We start from the raw sequence: 20,373 nt of genomic DNA, 5'->3' as shown, positions 1-20,373 counted from the left end.
TACATCCAGAAAATGTGGAGAAGATGATGTTCATTAAAATGAATTATAATCAATTCCTCCGCGGAGACATTGACCAGCAGCAATTGCCTCCACAAAGTACACAGGGAGCTGAGATGGTGGATTCCAGTGGGGACGAATTGATAATCTGTGAGGAGGGGGATGTACACGGTGATATATCGGAGGGTGAAGATGAGGTGGACATCTTGCCTCTGTAGAGCCAGTTTGTGCAAGGAGAGATTAATTGCTTCTTTTTTGGGGGGGGTCCAAACCAACCCGTCATATCAGTCACAGTCGTGTGGCAGACCCTGTCACTGAAATGATGGGTTGGTTAAAGTGTGCATGTCCTGTTTTGTTTATACAACATAAGGGTGGGTGGGAGGGCCCAAGGACAATTCCATCTTGCACCTCTTTTTTCTTTTCTTTTTCTTTGCATCATGTGCTGATTGGGGAGGGTTTTTTGGAAGGGACATCCTGCGTGACACTGCAGTGCCACTCCTAGATGGGCCCGGTGTTTGTGTCGGCCACTAGGGTCGCTAATCTTACTCACACAGTCAGCTACCTCATTGCGCCTCTTTTTTTCTTTGCGTCATGTGCTGTTTGGGGAGGGTTTTTTGGAAGGGCCATCCTGCATGACACTGCAGTGCCACTCCTAGATGGGCCCGGTGTTTGTGTCGGCCACTAGGGTCGCTAATCTTACTCACACAGCTACCTCATTGCGCCTCTTTTTTTCTTTGCGTCATGTGCTGTTTGGGGAGGGTTTTTTGGAAGGGACATCCTGCGTGACACTGCAGTGCCACTCCTAGATGGGCCCGGTGTTTGTGTCGGCCACTAGGGTCGCTAATCTTACTCACACAGCTACCTCATTGCGCCTCTTTTTTTCTTTGCGTCATGTGCTGTTTGGGGAGGGTTTTTTGGAAGGGCCATCCTGCGTGACACTGCAGTGCCACTCCTAGATGGGCCCGGTGTTTGTGTCGGCCACTAGGGTCGCTAATCTTACTCACACAGCTACCTCATTGCGCCTCTTTTTTTCTTTGCGTCATGTGCTGTTTGGGGAGGGTTTTTTGGAAGGGACATCCTGCGTGACACTGCAGTGCCACTCCTAGATGGGCCCGGTGTTTGTGTCGGCCACTAGGGTCGCTTATCTTACTCACACAGCGACCTCGGTGCAAATTTTAGGACTAAAAATAATATTGTGAGGTGTGAGGTATTCAGAATAGACTGAAAATGAGTGTAAATTATGGTTTTTGAGGTTAATAATACTTTGGGATCAAAATGACCCCCAAATTCTATGATTTAAGCTGTTTTTTAGTGTTTTTTGAAAAAAACACCCGAATCCAAAACACACCCGAATCCGACAAAAAAAATTCGGTGAGGTTTTGCCAAAACGCGTTCGAACCCAAAACACGGCCGCGGAACCGAACCCAAAACCAAAACACAAAACCCGAAAAATTTCAGGCGCTCATCTCTAATAATTATCACAACAATGAAAATGTGCACTGTATTATAGCTTCATTATCAATTACTCGAAAACCATTAATGGTAAATGATCTTATTTGTTAACAACACCTATAAGGTTTTCAACCGTGCTAGGTTCACTTAGTACACACAAATGATGATATATGGAGAATATGTGTGGCTATTAAATAATGAATCCACACATAAGTCACTCACGGCTGTATGTATCAGAAGGATTGCGTGTGTCACAAATCCATAGCAGTGAACAGCTGGTGTGAAAAGTTAATTGAAGAATTACCTCCGCTGGGCAGGAGCCTGTTCTGTCCTTGCTCCCTGGTGTCGTCCCACCGTCCCGTCAGAGACATAAACCAGAGGCTCAGCAGGTATGACTGATGCTGCGCCGTGCAGGGAGCTACAACAAGCCGTCCCCGATGGTCCACGCCACCTCCGGTACCTCCGCACTGTCAAAAGGAGGCTGTTAGCTGGTTATCCGGAGTTTACCGGTCTGCGCCGGGCTGGGAAGGAGCGGCACCCGCTGCTTCCACTTCCCCAAGTTGGGTGGACGGCTGTGGCTACAAGGATTGGAGCTGCAGTGTAGATGTTCCTAATTGCGGTGATGAAAACCGGGCTCCTGTGCACGAATGGGAGATCAAAGGCAGCTACTGGCAGTGTAGATCCTTGAAGAAAAAAGGCCTGTATCCTTTAGCGCTTAGTTCTTTTTCCTTTTTTGTATATACAGTACCCCTTTCACAAATGTCTGAACTTCAGGGACTGAAGCTAGTTCTTTTTGACAGGGCCGAAATTTGAACCTTAATGGACCCCCATTTCAGGCCCATAGACACTCCTGTTTGCAGGAAATGTAGGAATCGACCTAGTTGAAAATTCCTCCGTCTGGGCCTTACTGGCCTCGCACCACGCAACATATTTTCGCCAAATGCGGTGATAATGTTTTGCAGTTATATCTTTCCTGGCTTTGATCAGGATAGGAATGACTTCATCCGGAATGCCTTTCTCCTTCAGGATCCGGCGTTCAACCGCCATGCCGTCAAACGCAGCCGCGGTAAGTCTTGGAACAGACAGGGTCCTTGCTGGAGCAGGTCCCTTCTTAGAGGTAGAGGCCACGGATCCTCCGTGAGCATCTCTTGAAGTTCCGGTTACCAAGTCCTTCTTGGCCAATCCGGAGCCACGAATATAGTGCTTACTCCTCTCCATCTTATAATTCTCAGTACCTTGGGTATGAGAGGCAGAGGAGGGAACACATACACTGACTGGTACACCCACTGTGTTACCAGAGCGTCTACAGCTATTGCCTGAGGGTCCCTTGACCTGGCGCAATACTTGTCGAGTTTTATAAACATGTGGAAGACTTCTGGGTGAAGTCCCCACTCTCCCGGGTGGAGGTCGTGTCTGCTGAGGAAGTCTGCTTCCCAGTTGTCCACTCCCGGAATGAATACTGCTGACAGTGCTATCACATGATTTTCCGCCCAGCGAAGAATCCTTGCAGCTTCTGCCATTGCCCTCCTGCTTCTTGTGTCACCCTGTCTGTTTACGTGGGTGACTGCCGTGATGTTGTCCGAATGGATCAACTCCGGGTGACCTTGAAGCAGAGGTCTTGCTGAGCTTAGAGCATTGTAAATGGCCCTTAGCTTCAGGATATTTATGTGAAGTGATGTCTCCAGGCTTGACCATAAGCTCTGGAAATTCCTTCCCTGTGTGACTGCTCCCCAGCCTCGCAGGCTGGCATCCGTGGTCACCAGGACCCAGTCCTGAATGTGCGGCCTTCTAGAAGATGAGCACTCTGCAACCACCACAGGAGAGACACCCTTGTGCTTGGTGACAGGGTTATCCGCTGATGCATCTGAAGATGCGACCCAGACCATTTGTCCAGCAGGTCCCACTGGAAAGTTCTTGCGTGGAATCTGCCGAATGGGATTGCTTCGTAGGAAGCCACCATTTTTCCCAGAACCATTTCATTGATGCACTGAGACTTGGCTCGGTTATAGGAGGTTCCCGACTAGCTCGGATAACTCCCTGACTTTCTCCTCCGGGAGAAACACCTTTTTCTGGACTGTGTCCAGGATCATCCCTAGAAACAGAAGACGAGTCGTCGGAATCAGCTGCGATTTTGGAATATTGAGAATCCAATCGTGCTGCCGCAACACTACCTGAGATAGTGCTACACCGACCTCCAACTGTTCCCTGGATCTTACCCTTATCAGGGAATCATCCAAGTAAGGGATAACTAAAATTCCCTTCCTTCGAAGGAGTATCATCATTTAGGCCATTACCTTGGTAAAGACCCAGGGTGCCGTGGACCATCCATACGGCAGCGTCTGAAACTGATAGTGACAGTTCTGTACCATAAACCTGAGGTACCCTTGGTGAGAAGGGTAAATTGGGACATGAAGGTAAGCATCCTTGATGTCCCGAGACATCATGTAGTCCCCTTCTTCCAGGTTCGCAATCACTGCTCTGAGTGACTCAATCTTGAATTTGAACCTCCGTATGTAAGTGTTCAAGATTTTAGATTTAGAATCGGTCTCACCGAGCCGTCCGGATTCGGTACCACAACAGTGTGGAATAATACCCCGTTCCCTGTTGCAGGAGGGGTACCTTGATTATCACCTGCTGGGAATACAGCTTGTGAATGGCTTCCAAAACTGCCTCCCTGTCAGAAGGAGACATCGGTAAAGCCGACTTTAGGAAACGGCGAGGGGGAGACGTCTCGAATTCCAATTTGTACCCCTGAGATATCACCTGAAGGATCCAGGGGTCTACTTGCGAGTGAGCCCACTGCGCGCTGAAATTCATTGAGACGGGCCCCCACCGTGCCTGATTCTGCTTGTAAAGCCCCAGCGTCATACTGAGGGCTTGGCAGAGGCGGGAGAGGGCTTCTGTTCCTGGGAACTGGCTGATTTCTGCAGCCTTTTTCCTCTCCCTCTGTCACGGGGCAGAAATGAGGAACCTTTTGCCCGCTTGCCCACGAAAAGACTGCGCCTGATAATACGGTGTCTTCTTATGTTGAGAGGCGACCTGGGGTACAAACGTGGATTTCCCAGCTGTTGCCGTGGCCACCAGGTCTGAAAGACCGACCCCAAATAACTCCTCCCCTTAATAAGGCAATACTTCCAAATGCCGTTTGGAATCCGCATCACCTGACCACTGTCGTGTCTATAACCCTCTACTGGCAGAAATGGACAACGCACTTAGACTTGATGCCAGTCGGCAAATATTCCGCTGTGCATCACGCATATATAGAAATGCATCTTTTAAATGCTCTATAGGCAATAATATACTGTCCCTATCTAGGGTATCAATATTTTCAGTCAGGGAATCGACCACGCCAACCCAGCACTGCACATCCAGGCTGAGGCGATTGCTGGTCGCAGTATAACACCAGTATGTGTGTAAATACATTTTAGGATACCCTCCTGCTTTCTATCAGCAGGATCCTTAAGGGCGGCCATCTCAGGAGAGGGTAGAGCCCTTGTTCTTACAAGCGTGTGAGCGCTTTATCCACCCTAGGGGGTGTTTCCCAACGCACCCTAACCTCTGGCGGGAAAGGATATAATGCCAATAACATTTTAGAAATTATCAGTTGTTATCGGGGGAAACCCACGCATCATCACACACCTCATTTAATTTCTCAGATTCAGGAAAACTACAGGTAGTTTTTCCTCACCGAACATAATACCCCTTTTTGGTGGTACTCGTATTATCAGAAATGTGTAAAACATTTTTCATTGCCTCAATCATGTAACGTGTGGCCCTACTGGAAGTCACATTTGTCTCTTCACCGTCGACACTGGAGTCAGTATCCGTGTCGGCGTCTATATCTGCCATCTGAGGTAACGGGCGCTTAAGAGCCCCTGACGGCCTATGAGACGTCTGGACAGGCACAAGCTGAGTAGCCGGCTGTCTCATGTCAACCACTGTCTTTTATACAGAGCTGACACTGTCACGTAATTCCTTCCAACAGTTCATCCACTCAGGTGACGACCCCCTAGGGGGTGACATCACTATTACAGGCAATCTGCTCCGTCTCCACATCATTTTTCTCCTCATACATGTCGACACAAACGTACCGACACACAGCACACACACACAGGGAATGCTCTGATAGAGGACAGGACCCCACTAGCCCTTTGGGGAGACAGAGGGAGAGTTTGCCAGCACACACCAGAGCGCTATATATATACAGGGATAACCTTATATAAGTGTTTTTCCCCTTATAGCTGCTGTATTTTTAATACTGCGCGTAATTAGTGCCCCCCTCTCTTTTTTAACCCTTTCTGTAGTGTAGTGACTGCAGGGGAGAGCCAGGGAGCTTCCCTCCAACGGAGCTGTGAGGGAAAATGGCGCCAGTGTGCTGAGGAGATAGGCTCCGCCCCCTTCTCGGCGGCCTTATCTCCCGTTTTTCTGTGTATTCTGGCAGGGGTTAAATTCATCCATATAGCCCAGGAGCTATATGTGATGCATTTTTTGCCATCCAAGGTGTTTTTATTGCGTCTCAGGGCGCCCCCCCCCAGCGCCCTGCACCCTCAGTGACCGGAGTGTGAAGTGTGCTGAGAGCAATGGCGCACAGCTGCAGTGCTGTGCGCTACCTTGTTGAAGACAGGACGTCTTCTGCCGCCGATTTTCCGGACCTCTTCTGTCTTCTGGCTCTGTAAGGGGGCCGGCGGCGCGGCTCTGGGACCTATCCATGGCTGGGCCTGTGATCGGTCCCTCTGGAGCTAATGTCCAGTAGCCTAAGAAGCCCAATCCACTCTGCACGCAGGTGAGTTCGCTTCTTCTCCCCTTAGTCCCTCGATGCAGTGAGCCTGTTGCCAGCAGGTCTCACTGAACATAAAAAACCTAAAACTAAACTTTTCACTAAGCAGCTCAGGAGAGCCCCTAGTGTGCACCCTTCTCGTTCGGGCACAAAAATCTAACTGAGGCTTGGAGGAGGGTCATAGGGGGAAGAGCCAGTGCACACCAGGTAGTTCTAAAGCTTTACTTTTGTGCCCAGCCTCCTGCGGAGCCGCTATTCCCCATGGTCCTTACGGAGTCCCCAGCATCCACTAGGACGTCAGAGAAATATATATATATATATATATTAAAAAAATGAAAGAAAAAAAGAAATGAAGGATTACATAATGTACATGGATGTACTGCTCAGCACGCAGTGTGAGGTGACTTAATGCCTCAGTGACACTGACACTGACTGTGTCCTTTGGTCCGACGGCAGCTTCAAGTCCTCCTGAGTGGCGCGTGGCGGCACGGCACGTACACAGTGCATTGATAGCGCGTTGCAGGGAGGGAGGGCACGCGGTGTGACATCAACATGTCACATCGCGAGGCAGAGTGCGACGTCAGTCCTCCCCGTGCGGCCTGATATATACTGTATAGCGTCCGCGATGGGGGCAGGTGGGCACAGGTGCAGCGGGGTGGGAGGTGCAGTGAGTGCAGTAATGAGCAGAAGTCAAGGTCTCGGCAGCATATGTAGCAGGTGTGGCGTGTGGGGGGTGCCGGACATTAGGGGGTGCCTATGCGCATTGCTACTGTGTTTCTGCATGTCCTGCTGCTGCTGTTTACCAATAAACCCAGCATCCTGGTTAAGGACTCCCTATGTGGCCTAACAGTCACTTTCACATCCACTGTGCCATTATTGTGACCACCATCCCAATACCCTATATCAACAGATGATAGATTTTTGTTTACACAGCAATTGATATGCAACGGTGGGTTACTTAACAGATTTGCTAAGGGATGTCTGTTACCTAGGTGCAAAGCTGGATCAAGGCTTTATGGTTCCGGGGCACTTAAGACTGGGGGGGCCATAAAGACATAATTTAGAACACAAGGATTGGGTCCTTATGCGCATGTCTTAAGGACATGAAATCACGCCCCCATTGGTGCATGCACATTGCTTACTCAGCTGCAGGGCTGCACTTCCTACCTTTCCTCCAGCCCATGGATTAGACTGTACCTGAAAACAAGACTGTCCAATCATAATGGTTGGGTGCGTATGTATACATACATAGTCACACACATACAGTCAGGTCCATAAATATTGGACATCGACACAATTCTCATATTTTGGGCTATGTACACCACCACAATGGATTTGAAATGAAACAATCAAGATGTGCTTTAACTGCAGACTTTCCGCTTTAATTTGAGGGTATTAACATCCAAATCAGGTTAAGGGTGTAGGAATTACAACGGTTGCTATATGTAACAATTAATATTGATTTTACTATTGATTCAAAATCAATACAGGCGCTAAGGTGAGTTATAACCAGTGTATAAAATTCACTCTAATATGGTTCCTATATGTGCCTCCCACTTTTTAAGGGACCAAAATTAATGGGACAAACGAAACAATCCTAAATCAAACTTTCACTTTTTAATACTTTGTTACAAATTTTTTGCAGTCAATTACAGCCTGAAGTCTGGAACGCATAGACATCACCAGACGCTGGGTTTCATCCCTGGTGATGCTCTGCCAGGCCTCTACTGCAAATGTCTTCAGTTCCTGCTTGTTCTTGGGGCATTTTCCCTTCAGTTTTGTCTTCATCAAGTGAAATGCATGCTCAATTGGATTCAGGTCAGGTGATTGACTTGGCCATTGCATAACATTCCACTTATTTACCTTAAAAAACTCTTTGGTTGCTTTCGCAGTATGCTTTGGGTCATTGTCCATCTGCACTGTGAAGCGCCGTCCAATGAGTTCTGAAGCATTTGACTGAATATGAGCAGATAATATTGCCCGAAACACTTCAGAATTCATCCTACTGCTTTTGTCAGCAGTCACATTATCAATAAATACAAGGGAACCAGTTCCATTGGCAGCCATACATGCCCACGCCATGACACTACCACCACCATGCTTCCCTGATGAGTTGGTATGTTTTGGATCATGAGCAGTTCCTTTCCTTCTCCATACTCTTCCCATCACTCTGGTACAAGTTGATCTTTGTCTCATCTGTCCATAGGATGTTGTTCCAGAACTGTAAAGGCTTTTTTAGATGTTGTTTGGCAAACTCTAATCTAGTCTTCCTGTTTTTGTGGCTCACCAATGGTTTACATCTTGTGGTGAACCCTCTATATTCTCTCTTGTGAAGTCTTCTCTTGATTGTTGACTTTGACACATATACACCTACCTCCTGGAGAGTGTTCTTGATCTGGGCAACTGTTGTGAAGGGGTTTTTCTTCACCAGGGAAATAATTCTTCTGTCATCCACCACAGTTGTTTTCCGTGGTCTTCCGGGTCTTTTGGTGCTGCTGAGCTCTCCGGTGCATTCTTTCTTTTTAAGAATGTTCCAAACAGTTGATTTGGCCACACCTAATCTTTTTGCTATCTCTCTGATGGGTTTGTTTTGATTTTTCAGCCTAATGATGGCTTGCTTCACTGATAGTGGCAGCTCTTTGGATCTCATATTGATTTGACAGTCGACAGCAACAGATTCCAAATGCAAATGTCACACCTGGAATCTACTCCAGACCTTTTACCTGCTTAATTAATGATGAAGTAACGAGGGAATAGCCCACTCCTGTCCATGAAAATAAGAATTTACTTACCGATAATTCTATTTCTCATAGTCCGTAGTGGATGCTGGGGACTCCGAAAGGACCATGGGGAATAGCGGCTCCGCAGGAGACTGGGCACAAAGTAAAAGCTTTAGGACTAGCTGGTGTGCACTGGCTCCTCCCCCTATGACCCTCCTCCAAGCCTCAGTTAGGATACTGTGCCCGGACGAGCGTACACAATAAGGAAGGATTTTGAATCCCGGGTAAGACTCATACCAGCCACACCAATCACACCGTACAACTTGTGATCTGAACCCAGTTAACAGCATGATAACAGAAGGAGCCTCTGAAAAGATGGCTCACAACAACAATAACCCGATTTTTGTAACAATAACTATGTACAAGTAATGCAGACAATCCGCACTTGGGATGGGCGCCCAGCATCCACTACGGACTATGAGAAATAGAATTATCGGTAAGTAAATTCTTATTTTCTCTAACGTCCTAGTGGATGCTGGGGACTCCGAAAGGACCATGGGGATTATACCAAAGCTCCCAAACGGGCGGGAGAGTGCGGATGACTCTGCCGCACCGAATGAGAGAACTCCAGGTCCTCCTCAGCCAGGGTATCAAATTTGTAGAATTTAGCAAACGTGTTTGCCCCTGACCAAGTAGCTGCTCGGCAAAGTTGTAAAGCCGAGACCCCTCGGGCAGCCGCCCAAGATGAGCCCACTTTCCGTGTGGAATGGGCTTTTACAGATTTTGGCTGTGGCAGGCCTGCCACAGAATGTGCAAGCTGAATTGTACTACAAATCCAACGAGCAATCGTCTGCTTAGAAGCAGGAGCACCCAGCTTGTTGGGTGCATACAGGATAAACAGCGAGTCAGATTTTCTGACTCCAGCCATCCTGGAAACATATATTTTCAGGGCCCTGACTACGTCCAGCAACTTGGAATCCTCCAAGTCCCTAGTAGCCGCAGGCACCACAATAGGTTGGTTTAAGTGAAATGCTGAAACCACCTTAGGGAGAAATTGAGGACGAGTCCTCAATTCCGCCCTGTCCGAATGGAAAATCAGATAAGGGCTTTTACAGGATAAAGCCGCCAATTCTGACACGCGCCTGGCCCAGGCCAGGGCCAACAGCATGACCACTTTCCATGTGAGATATTTTAACTCCACAGATTTAAGTGGTTCAAACCAATGTGACTTTTGGAACCCAAAAAAACTACATTGAGATCCCAAAGTGCCACTGGAGGCACAAAAGGAGGCTGTATATGCAGTACCCCTTTTACAAACGTCTGAACTTCAGGGACTGAAGCTAGTTCCTTTTGGAAGAAAATTGACAGGGCCGAAATTTGAACCTTAATGGACCCCAATTTCAGGCCCATAGACACTCCTGTTTGCAGAAATGTAGGAATCGACCCAGTTGAATTTCCTCCGTCGGGCCTTACTGGCCTCGCACCACGCAACATATTTTCGCCAAATGCGGTGATAATGTTTTGCGGTTACATCCTTCCTGGCTTTGATCAGGATAGGGATGACTTCATCCGGAATGCCTTTTTTCCTTCAGGATCCGGCGTTCAACCGCCATGCCGTCAAACGCAGCCGCGGTAAGTCTTGGAACAGACAGGGTCCATGTTGGAGTAGGTCCCTTCTTAGAGGTAGAGGCCACGGATCCTCCGTGAGCATCTCTTGAAGTTCCGGTTACCAAGTCCTTCTTGGCCAATCCGGAGCCACGAATATAGTGCCTACTCCTCTCCATCTTATCAATCTCAGTACCTTGGGTATGAGAGGCAGAGGAGGGAACACATACACTGACTGGTACACCCACAGTGTTACCAGAGCGTCTACAGCTATTGCCTGAGGGTCCCTTGACCTGGCGCAATACCTGTCGAGTTTTTCCCAACGGTTTATAATCATGTGGAAGACTTCTGGGTGAAGTCCCCACTCTCCCGGGTGGAGGTCGTGCTGAGGAAGTCTGCTTCCCAGTTGTCCACTCCCGGAATGAATACTGCTGACAGTGCTATCCCATGATTTTCCGCCCAGCGAAGAATCCTTGCAGCTTCTGTCATTGCCCTTCTGCTTCTTGTGCCACCCTGTCTGTTTACGTGGGAGACTGCCGTGATGTTGTCCGACTGGATCAACACCGGCTGTCCTTGAAGCAGAGGTCTTGCTAAGCTTAGAGCATTGTAAATGTCCCTTAGCTTCAGGATATTTATGTGAAGTGATGTCTCCAGGCTTGACCATAAGTCCTGGATATTCCTTCCCTGTGTGACTGCTCCCCAGCCTCGCAGGCTGGCATCCGTGGTTACCAGGACCCAGTCCTGAATGCCGAATCTGCGGCCCTCTAGAAGATGAGCACTCTGCAACCACCACAGGAGGGACACCCTTGTCCTTGGTGACAGGGTTATCCGCTGATGCATCTGAAGATGCGACCCGGACCATTTGTCCAGCAGGTCCCACTGGAAAGTTCTTGCGTGGAATCTGCCGAATGGGATTGCTTCGTAGGAAGCCACCATTTTACCCAGAACCCTTGTGCATTGATGCACTGAGACTTGGCTCGGTTTGAGGAGGTTCCTGACTAGCTCGGATAACTCCCTGGCTTTCTCCTCCGGGAGAAACACCTTTTTCTGGACTGTGTCCAGGATCATCCCTAGGAACAGAAGACACGTCGTCGGAACCAGCTGCGATTTTGGAATATTGAGAATCCAATCGTGCTGCCGCAACACTACCTGAGATAGTGCTACACCGACCTCCAACTGTTCCCTGGCTCTTACCCTTATCAGGGAATCGTCCAAGTAAGGGATAACTAAAATTCCCTTCCTTCGAAGGAATATCATCATTTCGGCCATTACCTTGGTAAAGACCCGGGGTGCCGTGGACCATCCCTACGGCAGCGTCTGAACTGATAGTGACAGTTCTGTACCATAAACCTGAGGTACCCTTGGTGAGAAGGGTAAATTTTGACATGAAGGTAAGCATCCTTGATGTCCCGAGACATCATGTAGTCCCCTTCTTCCAGGTTCGCAATCACTGCTCTGAGTGACTCAATCTTGAATTTGAACCTCTGTATGTAAGTGTTCAAAGATTTTAGATTTTAGAATCGGTCTCACCGAGCCGTCTGGCTTCGGTACCACAATAGTGTGGAATAATACCCCGTTCCCTGTTGCAGGAGGGGTACCTTGATTATCACCTGCTGGGAATACAGCTTGTGAATGGCTTCCAAAACTGCCTCCCTGTCAGAGGGAGACGTCGGTAAAGTCGACTTTTGGAAACGGCGAGGGGGAGACGTCTCGAATTCCAATATGTACCCCTGAGATATTACCTGAAGGATCCAGGGGTCTACTTGCGAGTGAGCCCACTGCGCACTGAAATTCATTGAGAACGGGCCCCCACCGTGCCTGAGCTTGTAAAGCCCTAGCGTCATACTGAGGGCTTGGCAGAGGCGGGAAAGGGTTTCTGTTCCTGGGAACTGGCTGATCTCTGCAGCCTTTTTCCTCTCCCTCTGTCACGAGCAGAAAAGAGGAACCTTTTGTCCGCTTGCCAACAAAGGACTGCGCCTGATAATACGGCGTCTTATTTTGAGAGGCGACCTGGGGTACAAACGTGGATTTCCCAGCTGTTGCCGTGGCCACCAGGTCTAAAAGACCGACCCCAAATGTCCCCTTTCAAAGGCAATACTTCCAAATGCCGTTTGGAATCCGCATCACCTGACCATTTTACTGGTAGAATTGGACAACGCACTTATACTTGATGCCAGTCGGCAATTATTCCGCTGTGCATCATGCATATATAGAAATGCATCTTTTAAATGCTCTATAGGCAATAATATACTATCCTTATCTAGGATATCAATATTTCCAGTCAGGGAATCCGACCATGCCAACCCAGCACTGCACCTCCAGGCTGAGGCGATAGCTGGTCGCAGTATAACACCAGTATGTGTGTAAATACCTTTTTTGGATACCCTCCTGCTTTCTATCATCAGGATCCTTAAGGGCGGCCATCTCATGAGAGGGTAGAGCCCTTGTTCTTACAAGCGTGTGAGCGCCTTATCCCCCCTAGGGGGTGTTTCCCAATGCATCCTAACCTCTGGCGGGAAAGGGTATGCAGCCAATACTTTTTAAGAAATTATTAAATGTTATCGGGGGGAAACCCACGCATCATCACACACCTCATTTTATTTCTCAGATTCAGGAAAACTACAGGTAGTTTTTCCCTCACCGAACATAATACCCCTTTTTTGGTGGTACTCGTATTATCAGAAATGTATAAAACATTTTCCATTGTCTCAATCATGTAACGTGTGGCCCTACTGAAAATCACGGTTGTCTCTTCACCGTCGACACAGGAGTCAGTATCCGTGTCGGCATCTGTATCTGCCATCTGCCTGACGGCCTATGAGACGTCTGGACAGGCACAAGCTGAGTATCTCATGTCAACCACTGTTTTTTTATATAGAGCTGACACTGTCACGTAATTTTCAACAGTACATCCACTCAGGTGTCGACCCCCTAGGGGGTGACATCACTGTTACAGACACTCCGCTCCGTCTCCACATCATTTTTCTCCTCATACATGTCGACACAAACGTACCGACACACAGCACACACACAGGGAATGCTCTGATAGAGGACAGGACCCACTTAGCCCCTTGGGGAGACAGAGGGAGAGTTTGCCAGCACACACCAGAGCGCTATATATGTATAGGGACAACCTTACAATAAGTGTCTATCCCTTATAGCTGCTTATATCTGTTATTTTGCCAAATAAGTGCCCCCCTCTCTTTTTTACCCTGTTTCTGTAGTTGCAGGATGCAGGGGAGATTCTGGGAGCCTTCCTACCAGCGGAGCTGTGTGGGAAAAATGGCGCTGTGTGCTGAGGAGATAGGCCCCGCCCCCTTCACGGCGGGCTCTTCTCCCGCTTTTTTCTGGAAAACTGGCAGGGGTTAAATACATCCATATAGCCCAGGAGCTATATGTGATGTATTTTTTGCCAAATAAGGTAAATTCATTGCTTCCCAGGGCGCCCCCCCCCAGCGTCCTGCACCCTCAGTGACCGAAGTGTGAAGTGTGCTGAGAGCAATGGCGCACAGCTGCAGTGCTGTGCGCTACCTTATGAAGACAGGAAAGTCTTCTGCCGCCAATTTATGGACCTCTTCTTGCTTCAGCATCTGTAAGGGGGCCGGCGGCGCGGCTCCGGGACCCATCCATGGCTGGGCCTGTGATCGTCCCTCTGGAGCTAATGTCCAGTAGCCTAAGAAGCCCAATCCACTCTGCACGCAGGTGAGTTCGCTTCTTCTCCCCTTAGTCCCTCGATGCAGTGAGCCTGTTGCCAGCAGGTCTCACTGAAAATAATAAACCTATTTAAACTTTTACTCTAAGCAGCTCAGGAGAGCCACCTAGATTGCACCCTTCTCGTTCGGGCACAAAATCTTAACTGAGGCTTGGAGGAGGGTCATAGGGGGAGGAGCCAGTGCACACCAGCTAGTCCTAAAGCTTTTACTTTGTGCCCAGTCTCCTGCGGAGCCGCTATTCCCCATGGTCCTTTCGGAGTCCCCAGCATCCACTAGGACGTTAGAGAAATAGCTGTTGAGTGGATTGTCCCATTACTTTTGGTCCCTTAAAAAGTGGGAGGCACATATAGAAACCGTTGTAATTCCTACACCGTTAACCTGATTTGGATGTAAATACCCTCAAATTAAAGCGGAAAGTCTGCAGTTAAAGCACATCTTGTTTGTTTCATTTCAAATCCATTGTGGTGGTGTATAGAGCCCAAAATACGAGAATTGTGTCGATGTCCCAATATTTATGGACCTGACTGTATGTACTGTCAAACACAGTCATACATATACATGCACATATACACTGTCACACACATATACACATGCATACATACATACATACATACATACATACATACTGTGACACTCATAGTCATACATATACATATACATATATATATATATATACTGTACTGCCACACACACATACAGTCAAACACATATACACATACAGTCACATACATATACACCTATATATAGTCACACACATATATACATACATGCATACTGTCACACACATATATCCATACAGATAGACAATAAAGTGTCCTCCCTCCCTCTTACCGGATATGGGACTCAGGGTCGACAGTGTCTAGGGCGACACCCATTAGGTCGACACATATTGGTCGACAGTGGCTAGGTCGACACTAGAAATAGGTTGACTTGAACAAGGATTTTGGTGTCATTTTCTCCGTAAAGTGAGCGGGAACCCCAATTAGTGCACCGTGTCCCTTTGCTCGGCACAGGTTACCATTCCCAATCGTAGTCCACGTGGATCGGAAAGTATGAAAAAGTTCCAAAAAAGTTTTTTTTTTTAAACTCACATCGACCTTGTTCATGTCGACCTAATGGTCGTGTCGAACCTATTTCTAGTGTCGACCTATTCACCGTCAACCAATGGGTGACGTTCTAATGGGTGTCGACCTAAGTGGTGTCGACCCAGAGTCTGGATACCCTCTTACCTTACACTAATTTTGTATGCTGTCTGAAGCTGCTTCTCCCCTCCTCTCTACCATTCTGCAGGAACTGAGTGACAGTGCCGTATAGCTCCTCCCCCTTATTTGGACTCCACCTATTACTTTTCTTTTCACTTTCATCATCTCACATTGAACTCCCGCTCTGCTGCTGTAAGTTTAGACTTGGGGGCAGAGATAGGTGAGCCCAGGACACTTGCTCTCTGTGCCCTCTAATCAAGCTTTGCCTAGGTCAGTGGTGCCCAACATGTGGCTCTTGAGCGTCATGCGGCTCTTTCTATATTCAAATGTGGCTCCCAACACTGAAAGTCATGTGACAACAACAGATCCGGAAACAGCTGCACTCCAACCAGACAGTCAACAGCAGCACTATGGGGACTGAGAAGTGAGAGAGCCATATACTTGAGGTGAGACACCCACTGTCAAACAGAGGACACATAAGGGGCTGCTGCAATTGCACGAGGTGTGTTTTTTTTTTTTTTTTTTTGGGGGGGGGGGGGGATGTAGTGACATATGAGGGTCCTGGCAGGAGTGACACAGGAGAGTGCTGGCAGGAGTGACTCATGGGGGAGCTGGCTGGAGTGACATACTGTATGAGTGTGCTAGCAGGAGTGACACATGAGGTAGCTGGCTGAAGTGACACAGCAGGGTACTGGCTGGAGTGACACATGGGGGAGCTGAAATGTATTATGTGAATCTGGCTTTTTCAATATATTTTATGTGGATCTTTCTTTCTCAATTGTTTTATGTGGAAGTGGCTTTTTAAATGTATTTTATGTTGGATCTGGCTTTAGAAATGTATTATATGTGGATCTGGTTTTTGAAATGTATTTTATACCAGAGGCGTGGCCTAGCAGGCACAAGGTCACACCCCATTTTTGCATGTGCGCCTACAGCTAGATGTCGGCTCTTTGACGTGCCTAACAACATTTTTGGCTCTTTGTTTCTGACTGGTTGGCCACACCTGGCCTAGGTGGAAAATCCTGGTAGAAAAATTTAATATGCATGAACAGCTGTCCATGCACAAGCAGCTACTGTATGTTGTGCATGCAGACATCCTGTTTATAGGATGGTACAAGGCAACATTAGGACATTTGCATAGAAAAATGCCACTTGAAACATGACAGACATCTGTATTGCATAGTTACAGGTCCGACTGTAAATGGCAAAAAATTTACAAGTTGCCCGATTGACCAATAATCAATGATATGTTAGCTATAATAATTAGTGATTCATTTGCCTTACAATTAACACTATTATTCAATGGTCATCTTAATCTAGATTTCTTATCTTACTGCCATCTGTACATGGTGGAGTTTGTGAAAATGACTTTAAAGCACTGTTTCACCACTGGCATGACAGACCATTTCAGTGAATAATAATAATGGCAATGGGGCAATGCAGTGTAATTTTCTCCTCTGCTGGACCATTCAGGTGTATTGGAAAAGCTGAAATGCTGCATATCATTACAATGAGCTGGTGTCATAAGCAGAAAAAAAGACCCTAAATTTATAACTATTAGAGCCGAGCTGAGACTACGAAGAAACCTACAGTTCACCTTCAAGAATTTTTTCAGCCTGCAAATTTTTACACATATTTTCAAAATCAATATATCCAATGTAACATATAATAAATAAAATGCAAACTGATGTAATGATAAGTCAGTATTAAAATGATACATTTATTAAATGTTGAGTCTGCTGGTTCGGATTGCTCATGTATTAGCTTATACATACACTCCTGCATTTTTTTTAATACACATTATTTTTTCTAAGAGCTTCTCTTTTGTGCATTTCAGCAATATGTTTATATACTTGAGCAGAGTTCTTTGTTTTTGTTTGATATGACAAAATCTGTTCTCTGTATTCAATGTTATCCAGTGCAGCGGAAACTGACATATTCCCAAGCAATGGAAATGAATAGCTCTGATAATAGAAATACATTACTGAAAAGCACAGACTGTAGCTTGAAAAATAATACAATACATTTAGTAAATGTGAAATAAGCATATGTACAAACCTAATAAATGAAAATAATCTGATGGTGTAGGCCCATTTAATAGCTAAAGTTCTCTAGTCTCCTAACTGGGACTGATTCTGAGTCGCATGCAATTCTAAATGAGGCTGAATCAAGCTACTTTTTTAAGCAAACTGTGCATGTACATCATAAAGTACTCAACTTTTTACTTGGAGCTGAATCATACACTAGTTGCCTACCCTTGTTTTAAGCTCTTGTCTCCCGCTGCCCTGTATTATAAATCAAGTTGCCTGATTCTTTGGATTCTTCACTGCAGCCAGAGGACCACCAAAGAATTTCTGAGCTAGGACTGTGATTTGCTGAAGTCACTATGACTTCTGTCCGGGCTCTTCAGCCTTTCCTGTCGGTTCTCAGCAAATCCTTGTGGGACCCCTGACAGGATAGAGTACAGCTTTCCTGACTTTTGTGATCTGTGTATTCTTATCTTAGCTGCTAGTGTGTGAGCTGTGGAATGTTTTATTAGTAATCTTCAGTTAAACACACGAAAAGGACAATACAACAAAAAGTTTTAAAATCAGACTTTTAGTAAGAGATGATCATTAAAGTAAGAATTCAAACAAGATCAAATTGCATGTGGATTTTATTTCATAGGCATCAAATTTATCATGTATACTGAGATGTGTGGGAAGAAAAGAAATATCAGAGCAAATAGTTGGAAACAAAAAATCCAGAATTGCAGGCCGAAATGTTATTATCAATACTTACAACATTTCCCTAAATATTGCTATTAATCTTGTATAGAAATAATGTGCAACAAGCGTTTCAGCACTTTCTGCTGCGAACTATGATCTCCGTGAAACTAGACTTCAAAATTAGGCAAGTATGGGCTGAATTGGTATTACTAAGTTCCAATGGGGCAGCAATGGGTAGTTGCGTATATTATATATTTGGTGTAGTGATGTTGTGGGCAGGGGCGGATTGGGACCCCAGGCCAGTCCCTGGTCGGCCGGGCTCTATGCTCCCCTTGGTGGCCACCACCCATCCCCTCTTCTTGCCGGGCTACTCCATTTAACTTGCAGCTTCAGCAGTCTAAGCTGCTCATTGGTGCTGCCGCGGTGATGAAGTTGTGGGGGACACTGAGCAGCAGACCTGCAAAGAGGGGAGGAGGCTTCAGGAGCAGTGCTGCTGATGAGTCTGGGTTGTGATTGACACTGAGCGGGGGTCTGTACAGAGGGATGGGAGATGGGGCTGTGCGGACAGTGCAGCTGAATGGTAAAACGAACTGTGGGGCACAATGAACGAGGGGCTGTAGAGAAGGATGGGAGCCTGGGCTGCGGGGACTGTGTGACTGCAGCATCTCCCAGGGGAAGGGCAGCGGGGTCACTGGCAGGAGGGGGCATTCCATTCCTGCAGCATCTCTCTGCCAGACACGGCAGGGTGTGGTGTGGTAGGTGCAGGGATCACGCGGCTGCAGCATCTCACTAGGGAATGACTTCCGGTCACTGGGCTGGCAGGGGATGGTGTTGGTGCTATGGAGCGGGTCCCGTAGCATCTGCTTACAGATATATAGGCAGTGGGGAAGTCGGTGGGTTTCCACTACACAAAATCTGCTGCATGTCTGGGTCTCTCTGTTACTATTCCATCCCTCCTCCTTCTTGGCACCCATGAGGAAAAGTATCACAATTCTGAAAAAAGCTGGCTCTGCGAAAAAGAGCAGCTTTTCGGAAGTGATACTATTGTTAATGAGGCATGATGAATGCCTCCAAACAGGGATCTTTGAACTTGCATCAAGTTGAAAACATAATTATCACTATTGATAACTATGTATTGATGAATAGGCCTCTGTGAGTTACAGATTAAATGCCCGTGCAGGGCTGCAGTGACCCACACATCACATCACCACCTTACGCTAAGTGACCTGGCTGGCTGAGGGGTCCCTAATAATCCTGGATTAAATAAGATACAATGGAGAGTCCTGCTACTCCCCATCCAGATGTGCATCTCTAGCAATCCGCTTCCTACTCAGGACAAAGAATACAGACATTTCTGGAAATATTCCAGCACACTGGTAACTATGACATGCAGCCCTATTATATGTTTCTGTATCTGTTACTAGTATGGTATTGGGTACAGTACTGATATTTTCAGGGGCGGATTGGGATAACGGGACAGTCCCTGTTCAGACTTGGTGTTCCCCTTGGTGACCCATTTGTATTCCCCTCAGTGACCACGCCCCCCTTCTCGCCGAGTCGATTCATTTAACTTGCGGCTGTAGCAATCTGAGCTTCTGCGCATGTATAAATAAATGCCTTATGTACCCTGTATAATGTATATATACGCTATATGTAACATAGAAACATAGAATTTGACGGCAGATAAGAACCACTTGGCCCATCTAGTCTGCCCCTTTTTTTATCCTTTAGGTAATCTAAACCCTTTTTGAACCTTATTTCTTTGTAAGGATATTCCTATGCCTATCCCAAGCATGTTTAAATTGCTCTACTGTCTTAGCCTGTACCACCTCTGATGAGAGGCTATTTCACTTATCCACTACCCTTTCTGTGAAGTAATTTTTCCTTAAATTTCCCCTGCACCTGCCTCCCTCCAGTTTCAGTATATGTCCTCGAGTTCTAATACTTCAGTTCCTTTGAAGAATGTTTCCCTCATGAAGACCCATGGTATATTTGAAAGTTTCTATCATATCCCCCCTTTCCCTTCTCTCCTCCAAACTATACATGTTAAGATCTTTTAGTCTTTCTGGGTAAGTTTTGTGATGTAGGCCATGCACCATTTTAGTTGCCCTTCTTTGTACACTCTCTAATGTATTTATATCCTTCTGGAGATATGGTCTCCAGAACTGGACACAGTATTCCAGATGGTGCCGTATCAAT

Source organism: Pseudophryne corroboree, chromosome 7 (assembly GCF_028390025.1).
Source record: "Pseudophryne corroboree isolate aPseCor3 chromosome 7, aPseCor3.hap2, whole genome shotgun sequence".
Classification (NCBI taxonomy): Eukaryota; Metazoa; Chordata; class Amphibia; order Anura; family Myobatrachidae; genus Pseudophryne; species Pseudophryne corroboree.
Note: the sequence above shows the minus strand (reverse complement) of the source record.